This window comes from Panthera pardus, unplaced genomic scaffold, assembly GCF_024362965.1.
Source record: "Panthera pardus isolate Hobbes unplaced genomic scaffold, ASM2436296v1 HiC_scaffold_12, whole genome shotgun sequence".
Taxonomy (NCBI): domain Eukaryota; kingdom Metazoa; phylum Chordata; class Mammalia; order Carnivora; family Felidae; genus Panthera; species Panthera pardus.
The window spans coordinates 86,801,109-86,823,707 of record NW_026526677.1 but is presented as its reverse complement, the minus strand read 5'-3'; the positions used below and the strand labels follow the sequence as shown (position 1 = coordinate 86,823,707).

At 40.7% G+C, this 22,599-nt stretch overlaps 1 protein-coding gene across 3 annotated transcripts in view; it reads left to right on the top strand.

Moving 5' to 3' along the window:
- The window catches only part of NTM (neurotrimin), a 939,421-nt gene that overhangs the window by 365,041 nt on the left and 551,781 nt on the right, over positions 1-22,599 (top strand). The window contains exon 2 of one of the 3 annotated variants that reach the window (XM_053900251.1): positions 21,782-21,850. The exons of the other annotated variants lie outside the window; for them this stretch is intronic. The gene's annotated coding sequence lies outside the window, so the exon portion shown is untranslated. The remainder of the gene's footprint in view (positions 1-21,781; positions 21,851-22,599) is intronic. 3 annotated transcript variants of the gene reach the window in all.

Genomic DNA, 22,599 nt, shown 5'->3' with positions numbered 1-22,599 from the left:
TCTGGTGTCTGATAATTATTTAAGAAATACTTTTGAAAAAAGACAAAGTGGAAGAGAAGGTAAAATGTAGAGGCCATATTACAAGGTTTACATTTACAAATTTTCCCTTAAAAAGCAATATTCTATTTTCCAGAAACCAGGTCAGGCAAGTTTTTATGCAAAAACTATGAAACAAGGTAAAACCGGATGAAAGATACTGCTAGAACCTTCATAATACTCTTCCTCAGAGAGGTAATTTGTTATGTGGATTTTAAATGTCTTTGGGATCATGGATTCGATTAAATGTAATCATGTTATGGAATCTTCCTACTAAGTGCTCAGCCAGAATGAACATGTACCAGGCAGAATAATGACTTATCCCATTTTCCCAATGTATCTGTGAGCCACTGCCCCTTAGTGCATTTTATTTCCATGTCTCAAGGAGAAGAGACAAAAAAACAATAAGATTGGGAAGTCATGTGAAATAGTGGAAGCAGCTGTTCTTATTTTTCTGAAAATGTGTACACCCTTCACGGTGATACAGATCAACTAGAATTCTATCTAGAGTTTCAATCTGGTATGTTGGGGCAGAGGTAGCAAATTCACGGCTATTCCCTGATACTTAGAGGACTCTACCATCCAGGCCATTCATTCTGGCACCCAATCCAAATATGCCCTTTGTGTTCTCAATTTCCTCAAGGTATATTTTGACTGTAATAATCTCCCAGCAGCTGATTGTTCTTCGGATAAAACCTAAATGTCTTTTACACTAGGAGCTCTTGATATTCCAAAATTAGCCCATTTTTGAGAGGCAGATCTCTTCTGCTTGCTATCTTTGGAGATACTATCTCTGTAACTTGAAGCAAGTCTCTTAACCTTTCCTGATTTCCCCATCTGTGAATCAGAGGTAATTATTCCTAACTTTTAAGGAGCCATTGAGAAGATTAATTTGTTAATGTTTGTAAAGTACTTTAGATATGTAAAGTGCTAAGCATTATTAAATTCCATACAAATAAATTGCCATCTAGGCTCTAAAGGGACTAAACAATTGACTTTATTCTTGTGAGTTTATAATATTTTAGCAAATCTACAAAAAAGTGGGTTTTTTCCATCCAACATTTGTACAGAGATTATTATTGTTTGTAATATAGAACAAGCAAATCAACCTCTCCTCCCTACTCAAGTTAATAAAAACATAAAAGAAATGGCTGTCATTAGAAGCAAACTAAATGTCCTGGGGGAAAGTATCTCCCAATTTCAAACATTGCTGGCAATTCCCTCTTTGAGCAGTCTGCAGAAAACCTGTCAGAGAAGGCAAAGAGAAGAGTGAAGTCTATTAAGGAATTGGATGTGGATTAGACAATTCATGTTTAAACAAGAGAATAAATTTCTAATTGCATTGTTTCCTAGACTCTGTAACAATTTTCGTAAATAAGCATAACATATTTGCCCTCAAGCCCACTTCTTTAAGACACAGGGCTAGCCTCTGGAACTGGCTAGACTTTCTTCAGCCCCAGTGATACTCAGATCCTGGTTAATGAATATTCCTCTGACATAATCCCACCAGGTGGATGCATCAAGTTTAGCATTTGTATCATGCTTGAATCACTGGAGACTGACAAGATATTAGACTATATAGACCACTGGCTGCACTTGTGTATATCTCCTGGGCAAATGCAAGAACTTTGCATACTGACAGAGCACCCCCCAAATGATGATTCAGATGCAGGCATTTCCTGTATTTATGAAAGGGTGATATTCTTTAAGCAAACCCAGGCACACAAATACAGGGACTTCTGCTGGAGTGGTGCTGACTTATTCTGATTGATGGTGCTACCAGAAACCACTTTGCAGAGTTACAGCCTTGGATGACAACGATTATTGCACATATTACTGAGGCTGTATTTCCTGGAGCTATCCCTGCAGGATTTGAAGGATTTGAGAGAGAACAGTGTCTGTGTCTCCTGCACTGGGGGTTAGGAGGTATCATCAGGTTAAGGGCTCTGCCCTCCACATCCTCATCTTTCAAATGGGGAGAGTTATTCAAGCTATCGCCTGCCTTACAGGATGAGGCCAAAGTGATGGAATAAGCGTGTAGGTGTTGGCAGGTTTAGAAGCCTATGCCAATGTAATTGATATTCTCAGAACCACTATTTTTGCTATGACCAAAGCATTCTGTCTGGATTAATAATGCCTTTGTCTCCATCATGCCATCCTCATCTGCTTGCTGTGCTTAGCAATTAGAAAAATACATATCTTCACAGAGAGTAAGTGAAGTTATAGCACTGAAATAAATCCTTCTCAGTGGGCAAAAGAGACCCTTTGGTTTTGCTTTTGAATTTCATCAAAAGAGGTATTTCAAGGGAATATGCTCATTGTCTAATCTGTGCCCCTCTTGCTGCTGCACCTCATAACACCTGGGCTGCTGGGTGGCTTGTGGCAGGACAGAGTATAGTCGGGAGACTTGTGAGGGATCCATCCCACTCCGCCTTGCCTTCTCTTGGGGAGTCTTTACTCTCCTATTCCTATGGATGATCAAGAGAGCAAGGTAAGTAGATATGGTGGAGAAAAAAAAAAAAAGAATCTTCCTTCAGAAGGTGACTTTCAGGGTTGGTGAGATTTAATTTATTTCTCTGTGGCAACCATCAGGGACGGACATCTTTCATAGAGCTGGCTGGGCACATTTCCTGCATGCTGATGGGATGGGGACATGTGCTGCTCTTCCTCAACCCCAGAAAAGTGAAATGTTGCCCAATGGGGAGCTCTTCATTACTTCTATGGAGGGATATGATGTAGCCAGATCGGTGTGAAAGTTTTAGAGACAGGAGAGGAGGAGGCTGCAAAGTAAAGACAGATGTTCCAGAATGCATTTTGCATCCCTTCACTCTGCACCCAGACACTAGGTTTCCTTTGCTCCATCCTTATGGTGTAATTTTCAAGATCAAGATAAGCATGAAGCATGTTGCCTGTCCCCTCCTGTACAATTAGCAGTTTCAGGCTGTGCTCAGATGAATAGATCTGTGAGTGTGCTCGGACATTAATAAGGCTATGCATTCAAATAACCTTTATCTTCCAAGGAGCTCAGACTGTTATAAATGATGCAACATTGCCTTTTTTTCTGCTTCAGACACTTAGTGTTCTTATAAAACTTTGAATTTAAGGATTATCCTTCATGAAGCTAGCGTAACATTAGAAAAAACAGTAACAGGGGCGCCTGGGTGGCGCAGTCGGTTAAGCGTCCGACTTCAGCCAGGTCACGATCTCACGGTCCGTGAGTTCGAGCCCCGCGTCAGGCTCTGGGCTGATGGCTCGGAGCCTGGAGCCTGTTTCCGATTCTGTGTCTCCCTCTCTCTCTGCCCCTCCCCCGTTCATGCTCTGTCTCTCTCTGTCCCAAAAATAAAATAAACGTTGAAAAAAAAAATTAAAAAAAAAAAAAAAAGAAAAAACAGTAACAATGATAACAACAAATTATTGCAATGGAGGCTCAACAATACATACAGAAAAAAAAAAATCAGAGAACTGGAGTTTCAATGCTGGGTTAGTCACTTAGTGTCTTGCTATGGTAGTTTCAGCCAAGCCCCTTAATCTTAGACACTCATTTTCATTACCTGTAAAATTGGGGTAAAAATATCTAACCTGCAGGGTTGTAGTAAGGAACAAGATGAGATAGCTACTTCATTGTGAAACATTATCCAAATATGAAATGTTTATTATAACCATTTCTTGGAAGCCACTACATCCCTAAGGAGCAGTTTGCTTTTTATATAAATGTGCCAGAGGGAAACTAAGGCACAGATGGAAAATGTACTTTTTCCTACTGCAATCTATAAACTAACAACTCCCAAAACTATTAATGCAGACAAAGCTCCTGTGAGCTAAAAACTCCCACGTCAAGATGCCAGCTGAGTAACTTACAGGCACCCACCTCGGCATCCTTTATGAGTTTCTTTGCAAACTCGTTCCTCCTGCCCAGTTCCTTTTTCCACTTGTGGTACAGATTTCTGTGCCAGGAGCTGGCACCACATCCTGGCCTGCTCTTCTATACAGTGGATGGGACTGATTACACCTCCTAAACCTTTCTCCCTAGGTCTCCTTGCTATCCAGACAACTGATATCTCAGTGAAGCCCCTTGTGTTTCTGCTAAAGGCAATAGGTTTGTAACTGCACTGCCTGCCTGTGGTCTTCTGTTCCTTACTCCTGAAATCATCTTCCACAATCTTGCCAGAGCTATATATGTAAAATGCAACATGAACCACATCCATCCTAAATGTAACCCATCCCCCACACCTGCTGCCATGGACCATAGAATAATCTCAAGCTTTTCATCAAGGTAAATAGGACTCTTCAACCAAACAACTACATCTCATCAGTGCTACCTCTCAATGAAACCTGCAGCAACATCAAGTCAATTTCCTAAAAGCACTTTGCACTTACCATGTCTCTTTCATCGACATTCTGTTCTCCTTGCATAGAACCCCTTTCCTTCCTTTCTTCATCTTGCAAGCACCTCATCATCCTGTGATCTCAAGTACACCTCCACCAGCACATTACCGCTGTGTCACCCTGATGGAAGATGGGCCTCCCACTGTGCTCACAGGGCACCCTGTGGCACCTGTCACCTGTCATGATGACTTTAGTCTTACCTGATACATCTTTCTTCAAAGAATCCATTGACTGAGTTTAAGAAGTTTTAATGCTACCATTCATACAAGATTAGGTGCTGTGAGCCAAATGTTTTCAGTTCTATAGTAGATCTGTGTGTGTTTAGTCATACAATCACTCAACCAACTTTATTAAGTTGTTAAAGGTTTACTATGGGACAGATACTGAGTTATGTTCCAAATAACATAGGGGTTCTTGGTTAGGTTTCAGAGAATGTACTATGTAGTGTATAAATGGGGACACAAGCTTCCTTGGTAGTCCCCAGAAGCATTGAAAGTTCTGAAAATAGAGGACTACAGCAGTAGAAAAAGATTCTTACCAGTAGGGGTCACTGCAGCTAACCAGACACCCAGACACAGCTAGCATTGAGAGGCATTAGGAACTCTGTCTTGAATTAATAACATTCTAAACGTTTTCTATTTATATGTGAAAATTCACATTTCTTTGTCTTTTGGGACTAGACTAGATCTATTCATTCTCCTTTAATGGTTTTGTAAACACTGTGTCTTCTGTGACCTGCTCCCCTCCTCCCTCTCTCCCTGTGCCCATCTACTGCCTCTTACTATACAGCGTGAGGAGCAATTTTTATTTTGATTGTATTCATTTCCTATAAGAAGAGAGGCTGTGAGTGAATCGTACATCGGTTCAAATGACTTTCTGTTTTGAGAATGTTCCCAGAGGGGTGCAATTCTTTTAATTTATTTAATCTGATGTGCTTTTTCAGAATCACTCTCCTCTGCAAAACAGATGGGAGGGGACCACACCGCACTACCTCTCTCGCTCAGCTCCCCATGGAGGCTGGGCTCTCCACATAAAGTGTGGGGGCCGTGTGTGGCTGTGTGGTGCCACAACACACTGGAAGAGTTCTACAGCATTGTGGGGTTCTTGACATCAGAGGGTTTGCTTTTCTCTTGGGCCTGCCTCTGTGGCCTGTTCCGTGTTTTGTTTGGACCAAGAAAAAAGGACACAGAACAGCACATGTCCTTAGGACTTAGATCCACAAGTGTGGCACATGAATGAGACCTTTTTGGACATTAAATAAATCAACAGTTGAAGCAGGAGTGGGTGCAGGAGAACATGTAATAAATGCAGCCAATTTTATTCCCAGTCAAATGTGTTCTGAATAAACTCATCAACAGTCATGTAAGTCACCAGGAGCCAGGGCTTATGGGTCACACAGACTTGGGTTTGCATCCCAGCTGGCCACTTCCCAAGAATGTGAGTTAAGCAAACTGATGTGTTTGAGCCAGTTTCCTAGCATGTGATAAAGGAATGACAATAATATCCACATCACAGGATTGTTCTGAGAAGTTAATGGCTGGGAGTTCACAAAGTGCTCAGGCTCGTGTTGGGCACAGAGTAAGCACCCGAAAGTGGCAATGAGAGTAAATGTTATTATTAACTGCGTAGAGTTAACACTATAGGGAAATCATTCTTTTCTTTCTTTTTCCAATTGACTGAATTTGGCTCATTCAATGAAAGCCTTGCTTTGGATACCTTAGACCCTTGGACCCACATCTGCTCTACCACATACATCTCCACACCATCACTGTTCTACCTGCATGACTAACAGACTTTTTTCCTGTCAGCTTTATAAGGCAGAGACTGAGTCACCAATGCCTCTATGCCTGTCTCTTTTCCTCTCATGTTTAGTCAGGGTTCTGTCCTAGAGGAGTGGCCCCATGAATGCTCACAAAAAGAAAGCCAGGTAAGCTGTCCTATGACCACCTACTCCTTGGTTTGTTTACTTAAGTTCCTACTTAGGTGATCTTAGGTGACAAGCCATTAATTAGGCACCTGCTTATACATGACAGAAAAAAAGGCAACAATTAATTATCTTATGTTCCCAATTCTCCCTAAATTTACCTTTCAAAATATCTATCTTGCGTATCTTTTTGCGAGAAACACCTTTTTCTTTTATTCATGAGACTAGGTGTTGCCAGCTTTGTCCAGGGCTGTTATACATGGTTGTTCAAGGAGGACAATCTATACATCTGTGTGTGGTGGCCCTGAATCTCACTCAGTGTCTACTTAGAGAGAGACCCCTAGGACATTACATTAAGTCACATGCACATTGCCACATACTAGTATATTTTTACCATCTTTATTTTTACTGTAAGGAAAAATGTTACTCTGGCAACAAGATTATCACCTCCTTCCCTGTAGGTTGCCACTCTAGTCTTCTGTACAAGTTACCATGAAGTTACAGTTTGTTGGTACCTCCATCAGCTCAAGGCAGAGACCCAGTAGCCTCCCAGCCCTCCCTTCCTGCAGTCCTATCACCTGAGTTGTCACCAAATCCGGTTGATTTCCTCTTGAGGATTTATGGTGAACTCTTCAATTTCCACTCTCTCTACTAAGGTCCACACCTCAGCCATCTGCTTCAACTACAGCAATAGCCACTGGCTGGCATCTCATGCCTCGTTCTCCAGAGTCTCATTCAAATCCTTCCCATCACTGGGGTCTAGGTGAGATTTGGAAAGCATGTATTCTTATGCTCCTCTCCTTCCCTACCAGTGAATTTCCATTCCACTTAGGACCACAGCCTGACCGATTTCCACGATCTGGAGAGCTCTCTTCCTGTGATCTGTGCCATCCTTCATATTCTCTTCATGTGCCACTCCCCGCTGCCTCTGTGTTGTCAACCACAGGGGCCTTCTTTTAGTCCTTTCTATCCCAAGGTCTTCAAACGTATCCTGCTCTCCATCCAGAAAATTCCCCAGCTCCCCCTTCACTGCCTCCTTAAGTCCTACTCACCCTTCAGAGTGTGTCACATGTTCTTCCAGAGGCTTCATCTCTCACCTTTAGTCTAAGTTGAGTGGCTTCTATTATTCTCTCTTACCACACGAGTTATTTATACTTCTATTAATACTTATTACCATGTGTAGATATATATTCATGAATTTTTGCTTAACACCTGCTCACAGACTACATCATCAGCTCCAATGCGCAAGGATCATGTCTTTTGTTGTTACCATTTTACACTCACTACCTATAGTGCAGTACTTGGTAAAAAAAAAAAAAAAAGTAAATGTTCGAAAATTTGCTTAATGAATGGAGAAACAAAGGTTAATTTTATTTTTCTGAGTATTTATTTTTTATTTTTTAATGTTTATTTATTTTGAGAGAGAGAAAGAGAGAGAGAGAGAGTGGCAGAGGGGCTGAGGGACAGGGAGACACAGAATGTGAAGCAGGCTCCAGGCTCTGAGCTGTCAGCACAGAGTCCAATGCAGGTCTCGAACTCACCAACCATAAGATCATGACCTGTGCCGAAGCCGGACACCCAACCGACTGAGCCACCCAGGCACCCCTATTTTTATGAGTATTTTAAAACTCAATTGATCTCAGGTAAATGCATACCAAAACCACTATGAGATACCACTTCACACCTATTATAGTGACTAATAATTAAAAAAAAAAATAAAGCTGACCATAAGTAGGTGTTGGCCAAGATGTGAAGCAGCTGGAACTGTCAAACCCTGATGGTAGGAATGTAGAAGACTTCGAACTACTTTGAAAAATATCATGCCAATTCCTCATAAAGTTACACATATATCTAGCATATGACGCTGTCATTTCACCCTTTGGTATTTATCTGAGAGAAATAAAGTGATATGTTTATGCAAAGACATGTACACAAATGTTAATGGTGGCTTTATTTATATTATTCAAATCTGGAAACAAATCCATGTCCACTAATGGATGAATGGATAAACACATTATGATAAATCCATATTATGGAATACAACCCAACAATAAATAAGAATGAACTATTAATAAAGGCAACTATATGGATGAATCTCAAACGATTATGCTGAGCCAAAGAAGGTAGATACGGAAGAGCACAGATGGTTGAACTCTATGATTCCATTTATATAAAATTATAGGAAAAGAAGATTAGTTAATCTATAATGATAGAAAGCTGAGAAATGTCAATCTAGAGCTGGAGGGTCATGGAGTTGATTGCTAAGGATGTGAGGTAACTTCCTGGGGTGATGAAAACATTCCCTATCTTAATTGGAGTGGAGGTTACACAGATGTATACAGTGAGCAAAACCCATTGAACCAGGTGTTCGTAAATGGATACATTTGATTATATGTATGCATATGCATGTATAATGCCTTGATAAAGTTGGGGTAAAAGCTCAGTTGGGCACATCAGGGAACATCTTTTTTAAATGGTTGTATATAGAGGTTTCACTCTTGGCCCAGGGGAAATCCTAGTAAGCCCAGAGACTTGAGACTGGCAATGATGACAGAGGAGAAAGCAATTAAGTTTTCTTTGACCATATTTTCAGTTTGTCACTGCAAAGTGAAGCTGGGGGCTCAAGGCATTAAACTACAGATACATTACATTTAGGGTTGCCAAAAAAAAAAAAATACAGGATGACCAGCTAAGTTTCAGTTTATGACAAATGATATATAAATTTAGTATAAGTACATCCCATGCAATATTTGGGACATACTTATGATAAAAATATATATTTGTTTGTCATCTGTAATTCAAATTTAACAAGGTATCCTGTATTTTTATTTTCCAAACCTAGCACCTCTTCCAGCATACTGTATTATCACCAAAATGTTTGAATGCGTATATGGCAAGATTATCTTTTGAACATATTTTGCATTTTATGATGCCACACACATGGAAAATTGGAATCAATACTAGGTTGCGAAAATAATGTGGATTTTGTAGTGAGTCAGACCTTGATTCTAATCCCAACTTTGCTTCCTAACTCATTTTGAGAGTTTGGCCAAGCTGTTTAACATCTCTGCAAAATGAGGATAGTAACATCTCACTCAGTTTTATTGGAGGAGTGGTGATAGAAGAATTAGGTGTTTGGCATTCCTAATTCAGATGACACTTTCCTTGCTCTTTGCTGCCCTGTTTTGGTCTGTAGAGGTCAGCGTCTTGACTTTCAGGAACACTAGCACTGTGGTGTCTGAATCTGAGGCAAGAACAGCACGTTGTTGGCAGTCAGTATATGTCTACAAAGGATGCTGGGTTGTCATCTTGATTATCAGCACCACTCTCCCACACTCTCTGTGTTTGTGATGAGGTAGGTGTTGTAGCAGTGGTGGTAGGGAAGAAAATGAGATGTCCTTTTCACAGTCTGCTAATGCTTTTTGAGAGGAGGAAGGAGGTGTGGAGTTGAAAAGAAACAGGGAGAGGTCTTGATTTACTCTGAAGAAATGGGGGGTACCTCATATTAAAGAATTGCTACAATAGGGGATTATTTTATTGTAGGAAGAGAAGAGAAAAGGCTGTTCAGGGGGGATAGTGAAAACTGCTTACTGCCCTTACTTACTTTACCTGACAGTAACACATAGACCTGAAGGCACTCAGTGAAATTTATGGCCAGTAAATTCCCAGCCATTAAAAGGAAATACTTCTCTATCTACTATGCAGTTGACTGCTGCGGGGGGGGGGGGGGGGTCATTCAAGCAGAACCAGGGGCTATGTTTAAAAAGGGGACCTGGCAATTTTATGATCCATAAAATCTTGGCTGGTAATGCAGCTTGGAGTGGGGAAATGGAATGCCATCTGGGAGCCCAGAGTGAAAGCTGTTGCCTTCAGTAAGAGCAGGGCCACTTCTCCTAGTTCAGTATAACCTCAAACCCCAGCTCTTGGTTCTGGGAACATCATATCTTTCTTTGATCCTTCACTCCTAGACCTGGGAGACTTCCTTTGTTGTTCATCTACAGGATGCTTCATCATCTTCTCTTTCCCTTTTCCAACAACTGCAACTAGTTCCCAGTATGAAATTCCTTCTCTTGGAGTTCTGCTGTATATGCACTCTGCCTGACTGGCCCCTGTCTGATGCACCTGGATATGCCATTTTCCCTGGGTATTTCTGCCTGTCACACACCATCTTTTTTTAAAATTGTTTTTAATGTTTATTTATTTATTTTGAGAGAAAGAGAAAGCACCAGCAGGGAAGGGGCAGTGGGATAGGAAAGAGCAAGTCTTAAGTAGGCTCCACACTCAGTGCAAAGCCTGATACGGGGCATGATCCCTCAACTATGAGACCATGACCTGAGCTGAAATCAACAGTCAGATGCTTAACCGAGTGAGCCACCTAGGCACCCCTGTCACAAACCATCTTAATGGGATGGATACATTAACAGTTATCAGTGTAGCTTCACAGTCAAAGGGAAACCTGAACTGAAGGAGACTTGGGTACTAACTCTCTTCCTGCTCTTCTAGTACTCATTTTGAGAGATGTTCTAGCTCCATAGTCAATGCTGCGTGACAGGAGATAGTCCCTTTCACTCAGGGGAGATGGAAGCAAGGCCAGGACCTGATGTTCTATACTTCCACTTGTGTGGCTTCAAGTGAAATCACTATGCAGTTATTGTTATTATGCTTGATGTGCTTGCTTAGGAGGAAGTTGTCCCTAAGGTATTCAAGTACAACAGGGATTCAAAGTCATTTAATTATGTTACAGAGGAACTTAATCAGAGCAAGGGCAGTTGGACAAAAATTAGTGAAAATGTGCCCAAGTTGAGAAAAGAAACCCACACTAACATTAGAATGGAGAGAATATTTTTTAAAACACTGTCACTAAAAGTATATTCTAGGAGTGAAATGTAGGTAAAGGATTTAATGTTTGTTACTACTCTACTAGCTTCAAATTTTAAACAGAACTTCCCTGAATAGTTTTGGGGTCTAAATGATTCATATTTTCAAGAACCCCCAGCTGGTCACTGGACGTTGCAGGAGTCTGCTGAGAGCAAGTTGCCTTACTTAAGCAATAGCAGGAAAGCCCAAGATTTTAAATCCTATGTAGACTATTTTATACAGTTTTACATTGTTCTATCTGAATGGACAAGAATAAGCTCCATCTAAATACAGAGTTACAAATAGTGCCATTCTTTACAAGTTCATCTTTGAAAGCAACTTCTTAATCCAACTCAGTCTTTTTTTCCCACTAGCTAGTTGTAGTAAACTCTGATGATGTGGGCTTGTAACATAGGCATGCTTCATTTCTGGCCATTTGCAGGAAATTGAATTTTATTTACATTTGAAAAAATTGAGTCGCACTTCACATTCACCACAAAATACTGTCTTTGAAGCAACATCCCCAGAGTTCTTTTAACATTTTTTAAACATTTATTCATTTTTGAGAGACAAAGACAGAGCATGAGCGGGGGAGGGGCAGAGAGCAAGGGAGACCGAGAATCTGAAGCAGGTTCTAGGCTCTGAGATGGCAGCACAGAGCCCAGCGTGGGGTTCAAACTCACGAAATACGAGATCATGACCAGAGCCAAAGTTGGACACTCAACTGACTGAGACACCCAGGCACCCCACCCCCACCCTCCCCCTCCCTGCCCCCCACCACAGAGCTCTTTTAAAGAGAGAGACAGAGAGACAGAGATTGAGAGTCTTTACCATTTTAGTACCTTGGAATTTTCTGAATCATATTGTCTTAAAACATCTATTTGCCTAGATAAGTCCTAATCGAGGCAGTGACCATTGGAAGATAAGTGGATCACCCATCTTCATTGACATAAGGAGCAAACTTCATAAGTTCAGACATTGCATTTTTGAAAAGTTTAGTTGAAGATAATACAATGAGAAGAGCAAGGCTGTACCCATATACTATTGTTTGGAATGCATTTTTTGAAAACCTTCACACCTTTATGATTCTACTTGGAACACAGCAGCCATAGCAAGAAAGTTCACAGCTGCACTATTCGGGTACAAAGAAGAGGATTGGAAGCAACAATTTTTCTCTGCTCTTTATTCCCTGGTACTGTTCATCGGCATATTTATAAGTTCTCTAAAAAATGCTTCAGGCTTTTTAGGGAATGAGAAAATAATTCCATCTTCATGGTTCCAAATAAAGTATTCCTGGGGCTGCAAAACCAATACTGTATAGGCTAAGATTGCCTGGCATTCTGGAACCTGAGAGCAAACAGAAGACAGTATTCAATAGACACAACTTTGCAGATTTCATTCAAATATGCATTGGAACATGGACATTTTCACTGGTTTACCAACTTTTCTTTCTTTACCCCCTTTCCCTGGCTCTTATCCCTTCCTCCTTTTATCTCTAACTTATTTGTTTGAAGAACACATACTGATATATTTAACAACAATTCTATTTGCCTATAGGAACAAATTCACAACCATATAAAAATGGTAAGAGATTAAAGAGAAAGATTGTTCTTCCATTATAGGCCAGTTGCCTAAACGTATTTAAAATCTTTCTCATGATGTTAATCCTTGGCCTTGTTAGAGCTTATTTTCATAGATGTTACCAAACTTTACGGAAAAGAATATACTTCATCCAGATCACTAAATTACCTTCCTGAAATTGATTAGAGAGGGAGCAAAAATCCACTGCAACCTTGATCCCAAATGGATTTCTCTCTCCATGAAAGTGTCCAGGTTTCATTTTGAGTTTTAGTGGGCTTTTTTTTTTTTTTAGGTATTCTTTATAGGAGGGAGAGGGTGATGTCAGAGTGTTAATGAAAAAACTAAATAACTCTCTGAACATGAACCCATCATCTGAACAACAGAAGCTAATTTTGAATTATTAAAGGAGGCTGGATCACAACTCACCACTGAGAAACAGAGGGAGGGAAAACGCTGTTTGGGAAGTCCAATTATTTCTGAACCAGAGACAGTCTTATTAAGTTGGGCAGAAAATTAATTAGGCTAATTAGAAAACCTCATTGGAATTCAGCAAGGAGTTATGAGAGGAAAATGACAACCCTGGATGTGGTAGTTGAGGGAGAAGGTTCTGGGGGAGAGTGAAATGAGTTTTTCAGGAAGCAATTGGAGGGTGATTCACGCACATCGCGGTTGATCATTGGGTCACTTCAGAAGGAAGCAGCAGCGTTTTTATAGACTTCTGTTCCCAGTTGTGGGTCTTCACTGAGTATTAAAAATGATGTCTTGTGTATGTTATAAGGGGGAAAAAAGAGAAAAAAAAACCCTAAGATTTATTCTGAGGCTTCAGGGGGATTTTATATTTATTTTGGTATTTCCGATATGCTGGTTCATCAGCATGGCGCATTGTTAAAAAGTGCTGGGTGGGTGTTTTTTTATCTTCACGGATTTATGGAGTCCTTAAAACATCTGTTCCGTTCTGATTCCCTCGCTCAGTACAAAGACGTTAGTCAGGGGAAGTGTCTAACATTGCACTGTTTCAATGCACTGACGTTGGCAACAGCTAATAGAGATAACCCTGATGAAAGAATCAGTGGTGTCTGGGGGCTGGGAAGCAAGGGCCAGGGGATGCCATATACAGGAAAAGGTTTATGGAAACTGGGCCACGAAATGGGACTTGGTGCCATAGACACTGAGACTTTGAAGTGAGGCAAGAGGAACCCCAGGAATAGGGCACATGGGATGTTGTGTAGGCTGAGAAAACCTGCTTCCAGGTCATTGTGATGATGGAAAATAACTTCCATGTGTCTTCTAATGCCTTATTACAGTACCCTCCTCCTCAATGGGACCCTCCCAGGAGAGGAGGCACCATCCTAGCTCCTAGGGGAAAATTCTCACTTCTGTTGTTGTTTCCTGAGGGAGCAAGGTTCAACCCATCCCAACTCATCAGGATGGAGGGAATCTCAAAGAGGAGACATTCTCCACATGGCATGGGGGGTAGGACAGAAGTCTTGATGAAACAGATGTTACCATAGATCAGAAATTCCTTAAAATAGACACAATGGAGGGAACAGAACAGAACGCATATTTCATATGCGTCAGAGGCATTGTCTGCATTTACCCCCCTGCTCCTCACAGTGGTGCAACTTAGTAAGTATTGCTAGTCACATTATACAGGTAAGGCAACTGAGATCCAGGCATTGAAATCAGGTAGGATCCACACCTAATAAAAAAAGGAAGCTGAAATTCAAACTCAGGTGTTATATGGACTGAATGTTTATGTCCACCCAAATTTATGTGGTAAAGCCCTCATCTCCACTGTAATGGTTTTGGAGATGGGACCTTTGACATGCAATTAGAGTTAGATGAGGCAATGAGGGCGGGGCCTTCATGATGGGATTCATAGCTTTTTGGGAAGAGATAGAGAGGGAGAGAAGAAATTTCTCTCTCTCCACGTCAGGGAGGACAGGACAGGCAAGGACACAGTGAGAAGACAGCCTTCTGCAAGTCAGAAAGGGAGCTCTCCCCAGAACCCGACCATGGTGGCATCCTTATCGAGGACTCTGGCTTCCAGAACTTGAATGAATGAATGCCCATTGTTTAAGTTGCCCAAGGTATGGTGTTCATCATGACAGTTTGAGCTAACTAATATAACAGGTTTGTTTACTTTTGAAGTCCCAAGACTTTCAGCAGCCCCACAGTGCTTCCAAGAGCCCCTTGGTAGTCGCTGAGAAAACCAAACATGCTTTACATAGGTTCCCATGTGGCTCAGGATAACAACAGTAGCTCCTTAAGCCCTTGTATAAGTTCCTATAGTCCCAGGATAATGAAAACTTACCCTGCTTGCCTAGAGAAGTCCCTACTTTCACCTTCCTCTGGGGAAGGGTACAGAGGATCTTAATCACAGGATTTCAAGGTGAGATTTTGGGGGAAAGGAACAAAGTGATACCAAAGGGTCTGAATTGTGAGTGTCCTTCATCACTGCAGCTCACAAACACAGACAGATGGGCGGCATAGTCTCCCTGTAGGCCAGGGGCAAGTCAGGGCTGCATGTTGGAAAATTACAACCTGAATTTGTGGGGCTGACATTGGGCAGTCCACTTACACTCCCCCAGGCCCAGCAGGTGCGGTGGCCTCTTGCCCCTTCCTTGGCATGGTCCTCTTCTGAGGCTGTCCTTTTCCCATCACTGAGTTTGCCTGTCAAGCTGAGCCAAGTAATGAGACAGGAGTCAATTAGTTCTCCCCAATAGACTGCTCCCATGTCTATTCCCAGACTCCCAGGTGACCCCATTATGATAATGGCCCAACCTGGCTGCTCTCAGAACAGGCCTGATGGAGAAGTGAGAGCCTCCTTGAAATGCGAATTACAGAGAGGCTGGCAGACTACAGCTCTGTTCCCTGCTGGCTCTGGACAGGAGCCTTCTGCCTCCCCATTGTCACTGCTGAGCAATGCCATGTGCTTATTCATACCACATGCTGCTGGCATTCCAGGAACATCCCATCGTGCCATTCATTCCAACAATGGGCTCGATCTGCTGACACCCAGGGAGACAGGTGGATTCAGAGCAAAAAATGTGTTGCTATACACTGGCATCCCGATCTGAACTCAGTCTTTAGAGCAGGTGCCCAGCTTTTATATCCTCAGCTATGTGATATTGTTCTTCACTCTGGACCTTGATAAATACACCGCTTTTAGAAAACTGAGGCAGCCTGACTGCAAAACTTTGGGATAAAAAGATTAGCAAGTCAGTCAGCATCTGGTATTTGATTTAACATCTTAGTCTTCTCAAATATTTGAGTCTTGTAACATTGTGATAACACAAGCAAAGCAACATCATGATATGGGGATTATGTGCTTCAACAATCTCAAATAATTTTCAAAAGAGTATCATCCTCGGCCTCTGGCAAGCTTCCCATCCCATGTGCACGCACTAGTCATTGAGTCAACGCAGGTAGCTGAAGAGTAGTTATGTAATATTTAGCCAGGACTAATGCTAAATTTTTAGATAATTTAAAACCTAGAGATTAAATGTGTGTCATATGTGTTAGACTGTGCAGCTAAGGGTATTATACTATCCATGTGATTTATAGCTTTAGACAAAATACTTTGTGCACTGGGGTTGATAAAATCCACCCACATGTCTGAATCTAGAATGGGAAGCTGAAGAGTCTTCACAAGACAAACCCCAGAGGTCCCCATGCTGGGCCCATGTTGCTTTGTTTCTCTTCCATTCTGTAGGCTGCTTTATATAGTCCATGTCCCTGTAGTTCTAGGATAATTTATTATTTAATTATGTAACCATTACATAATTTTTAATCTTCATCCTTCAGTGTTTCTATTGTTGTTAATGTGACTGCTATGGAGGCACGTAAGTTTTATTTATTGTTTCCATTGTACAGCAATAATTATGTAACTCTGCAATTCCGCAACTATTATTTCTATTTGTTTAATTACATAACTATAACGATATTAAACCTCTAAAACATTTGGTGATAGATTTATGCAGAAGATGCTAGGAGACAGCAATAATAATGATATATCAGAGTAATAATAAAACTAAATAATAGTATTAATATTAATATTAATGGCAATAATGTAATAAGCAGCAACATTACCATTTGCTTTTCCTTCATGCTGTATTTGGTCTCTTTAATGGGTTCCTTCCCAAATCTCTGTGGTTAATTAGCTATATAACATTTGGTACTCAGCAGTGGGTACAACCTCATTTCCAGACTTTACCTGGCAAGGCTGTGCTTTATAGAATACCAGATGGAACGGGTCTGTTCTGTCCTTTTTTATAAGCCTTGGAGTGGGCAGATTTCTTTCTTCCCTGTGTTACCTGGGGACCATCCATAGATAGGATACCCTGTGCTGAGAGACACAGATGCTACAGAATCCTAAGAACCTGAGATATGTTTGGAATGCAGGTGTGTGCTGTAGATGCACCGTTTTGGTGGAAAGATCATGGGGTTTGGAAAGAGACAGATCTGGATTGAATTCTGGCTCTGCCACTAACTAGGTGACCTTGAGCAAGTTAGCTAGTTCCTTTGGACCACAATTTCCTCATATATAAGATGAAGATAATAATATCTACACAGGAAGACTGCATGTGAATGAAATAAAACAATGGGTGCCTATGACTAGGCCTGTGGTTGATGACTGTTGATAGCTATTGTTTTGGAGCAATTAGTCATTGAGATGAAGAGGGAGAACACACCTTGAAGCTGCTTCTTTCTATGACTCACCTTGTTTTTGCCTTCTCCCCTCATGACCAGGAGTTCCCTCCCTTCCTGATCCCCAAAAGTCACCAAAACAGTTAAAGAGGTAACATGTAGCCAGCGATCACTGCACACCACTTCCTTTTCATTCATTATCTGATTAATCATCATAGCCACCCTAAAACATAAGGGCAATTATTATCTCTGAGTTGAGGAAATCAAGACACAGACAGGTTAAGAAATGTGTCCAAGTCTCCCCAGTTCATTGGTAGTGAGCCCAGCCAGTGTATCTCCACAGCAGGTGTTCTTAAGCTACACTCTGTATTCCTTCCAGGTGCATAACCCAGCAGCTGCATAAAGAAGAAACCATATGAGCACCTCCTCTCTCTAGGGAACCAACTTTCTCCTTCCCCCTTTCCACCACCCCAGTCCATTCTCTGCAAAGCAGTTTATCTAATAATCTGAGAATGCAAATCAGTGCCATTATCGCTACTTTTAGACCCTCCAAAGACTTTGTTACTCTCAACCTCTTCCCAGGGCCTAAATACAAATATCTGTATGATTTGACCTCATCTCTTCCTATTCGCCAGACCCCTGGCCTTCTCTGACTCTGCCATGCTCCACCTCCATTTCTCTCAGGCAATTGCATTCAGTTTCCTATGCCTGTAATGCTTTCTATCTTCTCATCCTATACATCTCCACTTATATAATTTTCACCCAAAGCTTTACCTAAATTAACCTTGGCCCCATGTCCTGATATTCATTAATAAACATCTTATATGTTTCATGTATAACAGGTACTATCCTGCACTTCTTTAAATTTTCTGATCATTCATTTTTTGCAGTGTGTCCTCCACTAAGGTGTAAACTTTATGAATCCAGGCCCTGTGTCTTACTTGTTCACAATCCTACCTCTAGACATAGCTCAGGACCTTGAAATCAGTAAACATTTGCTTATGGGAAAGAATGACTGTCTGTCTTTGTGTGGCCATATATGCCTTTGGGGGTTCAAATAGTTCATATACAATGGGAAGAAAAGGATATTGAGTTTTCTCATGAGGAATATTAGTGAACATCCAAGATGTGATATAGCACCCATATTCAGAAGTTTAGACATGGGTGAGAGTATGTTTATGGCTCTGGAACTGGGAGTATAGTAAGGCAATAATGTGTTCAGCTGGGGAAGAGTGCATCAGAGAAAGGCAGCTGAATCAGACACATGTGACAAGTAGAGGGGGAGAGTCCTGTCTTGTTCCATAAATGTGAGGAAATTCAGGGTTGTTGTTCCAAATTGACATCTGACTCAGAACTCTGGTACTCAGAGCAACTACCCTTCCAGAGGGCACATAGCAGTCCTCCATTCTGCCAAGAGTATCTCTTGTTTCTACAGTTACCACCAAAGAACCTACATTATTCCACCTGTCTTCTAATTATTATTATTTTATTGAAGCATCTTCCTTCCTTGGCTTATATACATGTGTGATCTTAAAAATATGTTATGTTGTTTAAAGCAATGTGGTCTTTCTCCTTTCCATCGACTATTTTCCTTTTCAATCACATGCTTTTCATTCCTATACATCACATTTCAGTCACTGCCACATGAAACATGGAGCATAAATATTCAGATACAGCCCTTTTTATCATCTTTCTAATTCCCATTTCTCTGTCCAATTCCCCAATTCCCCAAGGGATATTCCTCTCCCTTTTTCCAGTGGCTTTGTTACCATTACACTGTCTTCCTCAATAGTCATCACCCATATTTATTTTATTTTTAAATTACTAACTAATGTGATTAAGTTGGAATTACTTTATTGTGTGTCATCACTCTATATGTATTTTATTTTGTGCTGAGAACTATAAGCAAGGCAATAAATATCATGTAAGGGTTAACAATTCAACGTCCAGAATCAATTGGCCTGGGCTCCTAATCTCAGTTCAAAGGCAAATTGCTTAACTTTTTAGGGGCCTTGGTTCCATCATTTCCAAAAAGTGTTCAACAATCTGACCTCATGAGCTTGTTGTAAGAATTAAACAAGGTAATCCAAATAAAGTGCTTAGTACCTTAATACCTGAATAATAATAATAATAATAATTATTATTATTATTATTTATTATATGCTTGTAATGAAATAGTTTATGGTTCTAAAAGCACCAGGAGAGAGTAAATCATGATTCCCAATCTATGGGACCCCCCCTAGGGCAGTGTAGACTAAATAAATAATGTGACCTAGATATTTTTGTATTATTTTTGAAAGGGTGAAGTTTTTGTTATATTTTAAAATATAGCTCATTTAAATGCTATTGACTTAATCAAATCAATGTAAATCTTCACAGAGGACTTGGAGGGTTTTGATAAGGTCTTGATATCTCAAAAGGTTGTTAAACATTGGTATAAGTTGCCCAGTACAAAGACCGGGCATATGTCACATTCTCCAAGCAGTTCGCTATGACAGCAACATATAATTAAGCATTTAATGGCATCTTTTCTGTTGATGATCTTCTTATCTCACAGAAACTCCCTCCTAAATTTTCCTATATTTAACATTTCACACCTATTTCTGAATTCCCAGTACTTCTTCCCCATTCCATCAATTCATATTTTATTCTCCATTTATTTGATATTTTTAGTTTTATAAAGTAAAAAGTTTTCTACTGAAACTATTCTTTCAATTAGGAAGAAAAGCACTCAAACCCTCTTCAAGCTTTATGCTTCTGTGAAAATGTTAGCAGAGAAACTCCAATGTGAAAACAAGACAAGAAAGGAGGTAAGAAAGAAGGAAAGAGAAGGAAATTAAAGAACAAAGAAGAAAAAAGAATGTTCACCAGTAACTAGCTTTTGGTTTCTCTAAAGCATTTATGTTTTTTTTTTCCCTGTGGGATCAAAATATGTTGAGTTCATTAATTATAGATATTTGAATAATGGTGTCCTATAGGGGCTCTACAACCCTGCCTGTGGAGAAAATTTTACTTTTTTTTTTTTTTTTTCAAATAAAGCAACAGAGATTCAGACCATTGGTGAGAAGTGAAAATTTTCAAGGTGACAGCTAGTGACTAGAATCAAGGCTGTGGGCTACAAGTGCTGTGTTTTTTTCTACCTGACCATGAGGGAAGGCTGGGGGATAGGAACATCAATCACATCTCTGCCTTGCATATTCTGAACCAATTGAGAAACAATGTAAGAAGGCAGATGTCCATCCAGTCCAGGCAGACTTGCAATCCAACCTCAGATCTCTTACTAATCAATGGGCTGTTCATGGCATGGTGAAGGCAGATGATACATCCCAGGGTACTAGTCCAGCCAGAGTGCACATGCTCAGAAATTTTCCCAGGCTGATTAGACAGATAGATCTCTCCTCCTCTCAGGGGAAGTGAGGAGGGAGGATGTTGCAGAAGTGTGATTCCACTCATGTTTTTTCATGTTACAGAAATAAGAGGATGAGACATGGTTTGAATAGCCCATGTTGTTATTTTGTCTGTTCATTTGTTTTTAATTAAATCATTTACCCAGCTAAGCAGTCACCAGATAGGCCCCGCCCCCTAACAGGGGAGACCAGAGACCTGATGGCTGGTGCTGAGCAGGCTCAAACTATTGTTTCCCTCCTCCTTTTCTTTTTTTTTCATTTTTATTTTTTTAATGTTTGTTTTTATTTTTAAGAGAGAGAGAGAGCATGAGGAGGGGAGGGCAGAGAAAGAGAGGGAGAGACAGAATCCTAAGCAGGCTCCAGGCTCTGAGCTAGCTGAATGGAGCTTGATGAGGGACTTGAACTCACAAACCATGAGATCATGACCCTAGTGAAGTCTGATGCTTAACTGACTGAGCCATCCAGGTGCCCCTCCCTCCTCCTTTTCTACTGAAGGTGGAGAACCTAGATTTTAAAGTTCTCCTTAAAGGTTCTCCTTTCGGAATATGAGGGGATGTACTTGTAGACCCAGCCCATTTTTAGAGAGAACTTGTCAACACAGAAGGGATTATCTTCCATTGGTAGTAGAAGTGCTAAGTTACAAAAGGTAAAACATTAGGTCTAAGGCTTCCCAGGACAGTCAGTGTAACTTTCTCTGCATGAGTTCTTAGGCAAGTCTGATTGGAATTAGGTGTTTACTTTGTAGGTTCCGGGCTGTGACCATTTCTGAGCCCTGGCTCTGTAAGTCATGAGATTTTCCTAGTAAGAAACGTCTGCTAAATTAAATCAATAGCCTGTGGGTGGAAATAATAGCTTCCACATGCAGGAATCTCAAATTTCTGAGCTTCATGAAACAGAATTGGAGCTTCCTGAAGTCTCCTGTTCATTGTTTCTTTTCCAGTGCTTTGCCATTGATCCCTGGGACGATTGGGAACACTGGCCCTTCACAACTTTGCTCTGCAATCTCACGGTCAGTATGATGAGTATCACTGCCTGCTGCCTCATTTTCCTCAGCCAATGTTTCTTGAGCCAGGGTTAAGTCAGAAAGGACTGTCATTGAAGAGACACCATTTGTGTCCATAGGTTTATGTGGGTGGTGTCGTTGTTCTTTCTGCTGTTGTTCTGTGTTCTGGACTCTGATTTTTGTGGATACTCAGATTGGGATGATGCTTCCTTTCACATTTTTTGTAGCACTGGTGACTCACATGAAAAGGTCTTCTAAAGAATATGCCAGGCAAAAAAGAGAGCCCACCAGTCTGGATGAACTGGAAAAATCTAGCAATTCCAACTCTAAAACTTATAAAACAGAACCAGTAATAAAAAATGTATTTCTTGATAAAAGGCATCTTAGAAATTTTCAAAATGCTGCATCTATCTCACTTAAAGCTTTTATCAACTATGTTACTCCTATTTATGATTACGGGAAAATGTAGTCTGACCCTTATGTGATTCTGTATCTATACTGCAGCACATGAAAGACTCAGGGTTCAAGCTTTGAGCAGCATCCAGTACATAGATGACAAGGTTAGAAATTCAGATACCAAGATGCCAAGGCTTCATCATTATTGCTCCATAATCTGTCTAGGCTAAGACTACAATCTACCCAGGTATATGAGTCAGCACTGACTGGGACATGTTCTGGGCCTTTATCATCATCATCACCCATTTAATCCTGGTAGCAGTTTAAAGTGAAGTTTTTAGGCCTCCTTTGGTCCCAAG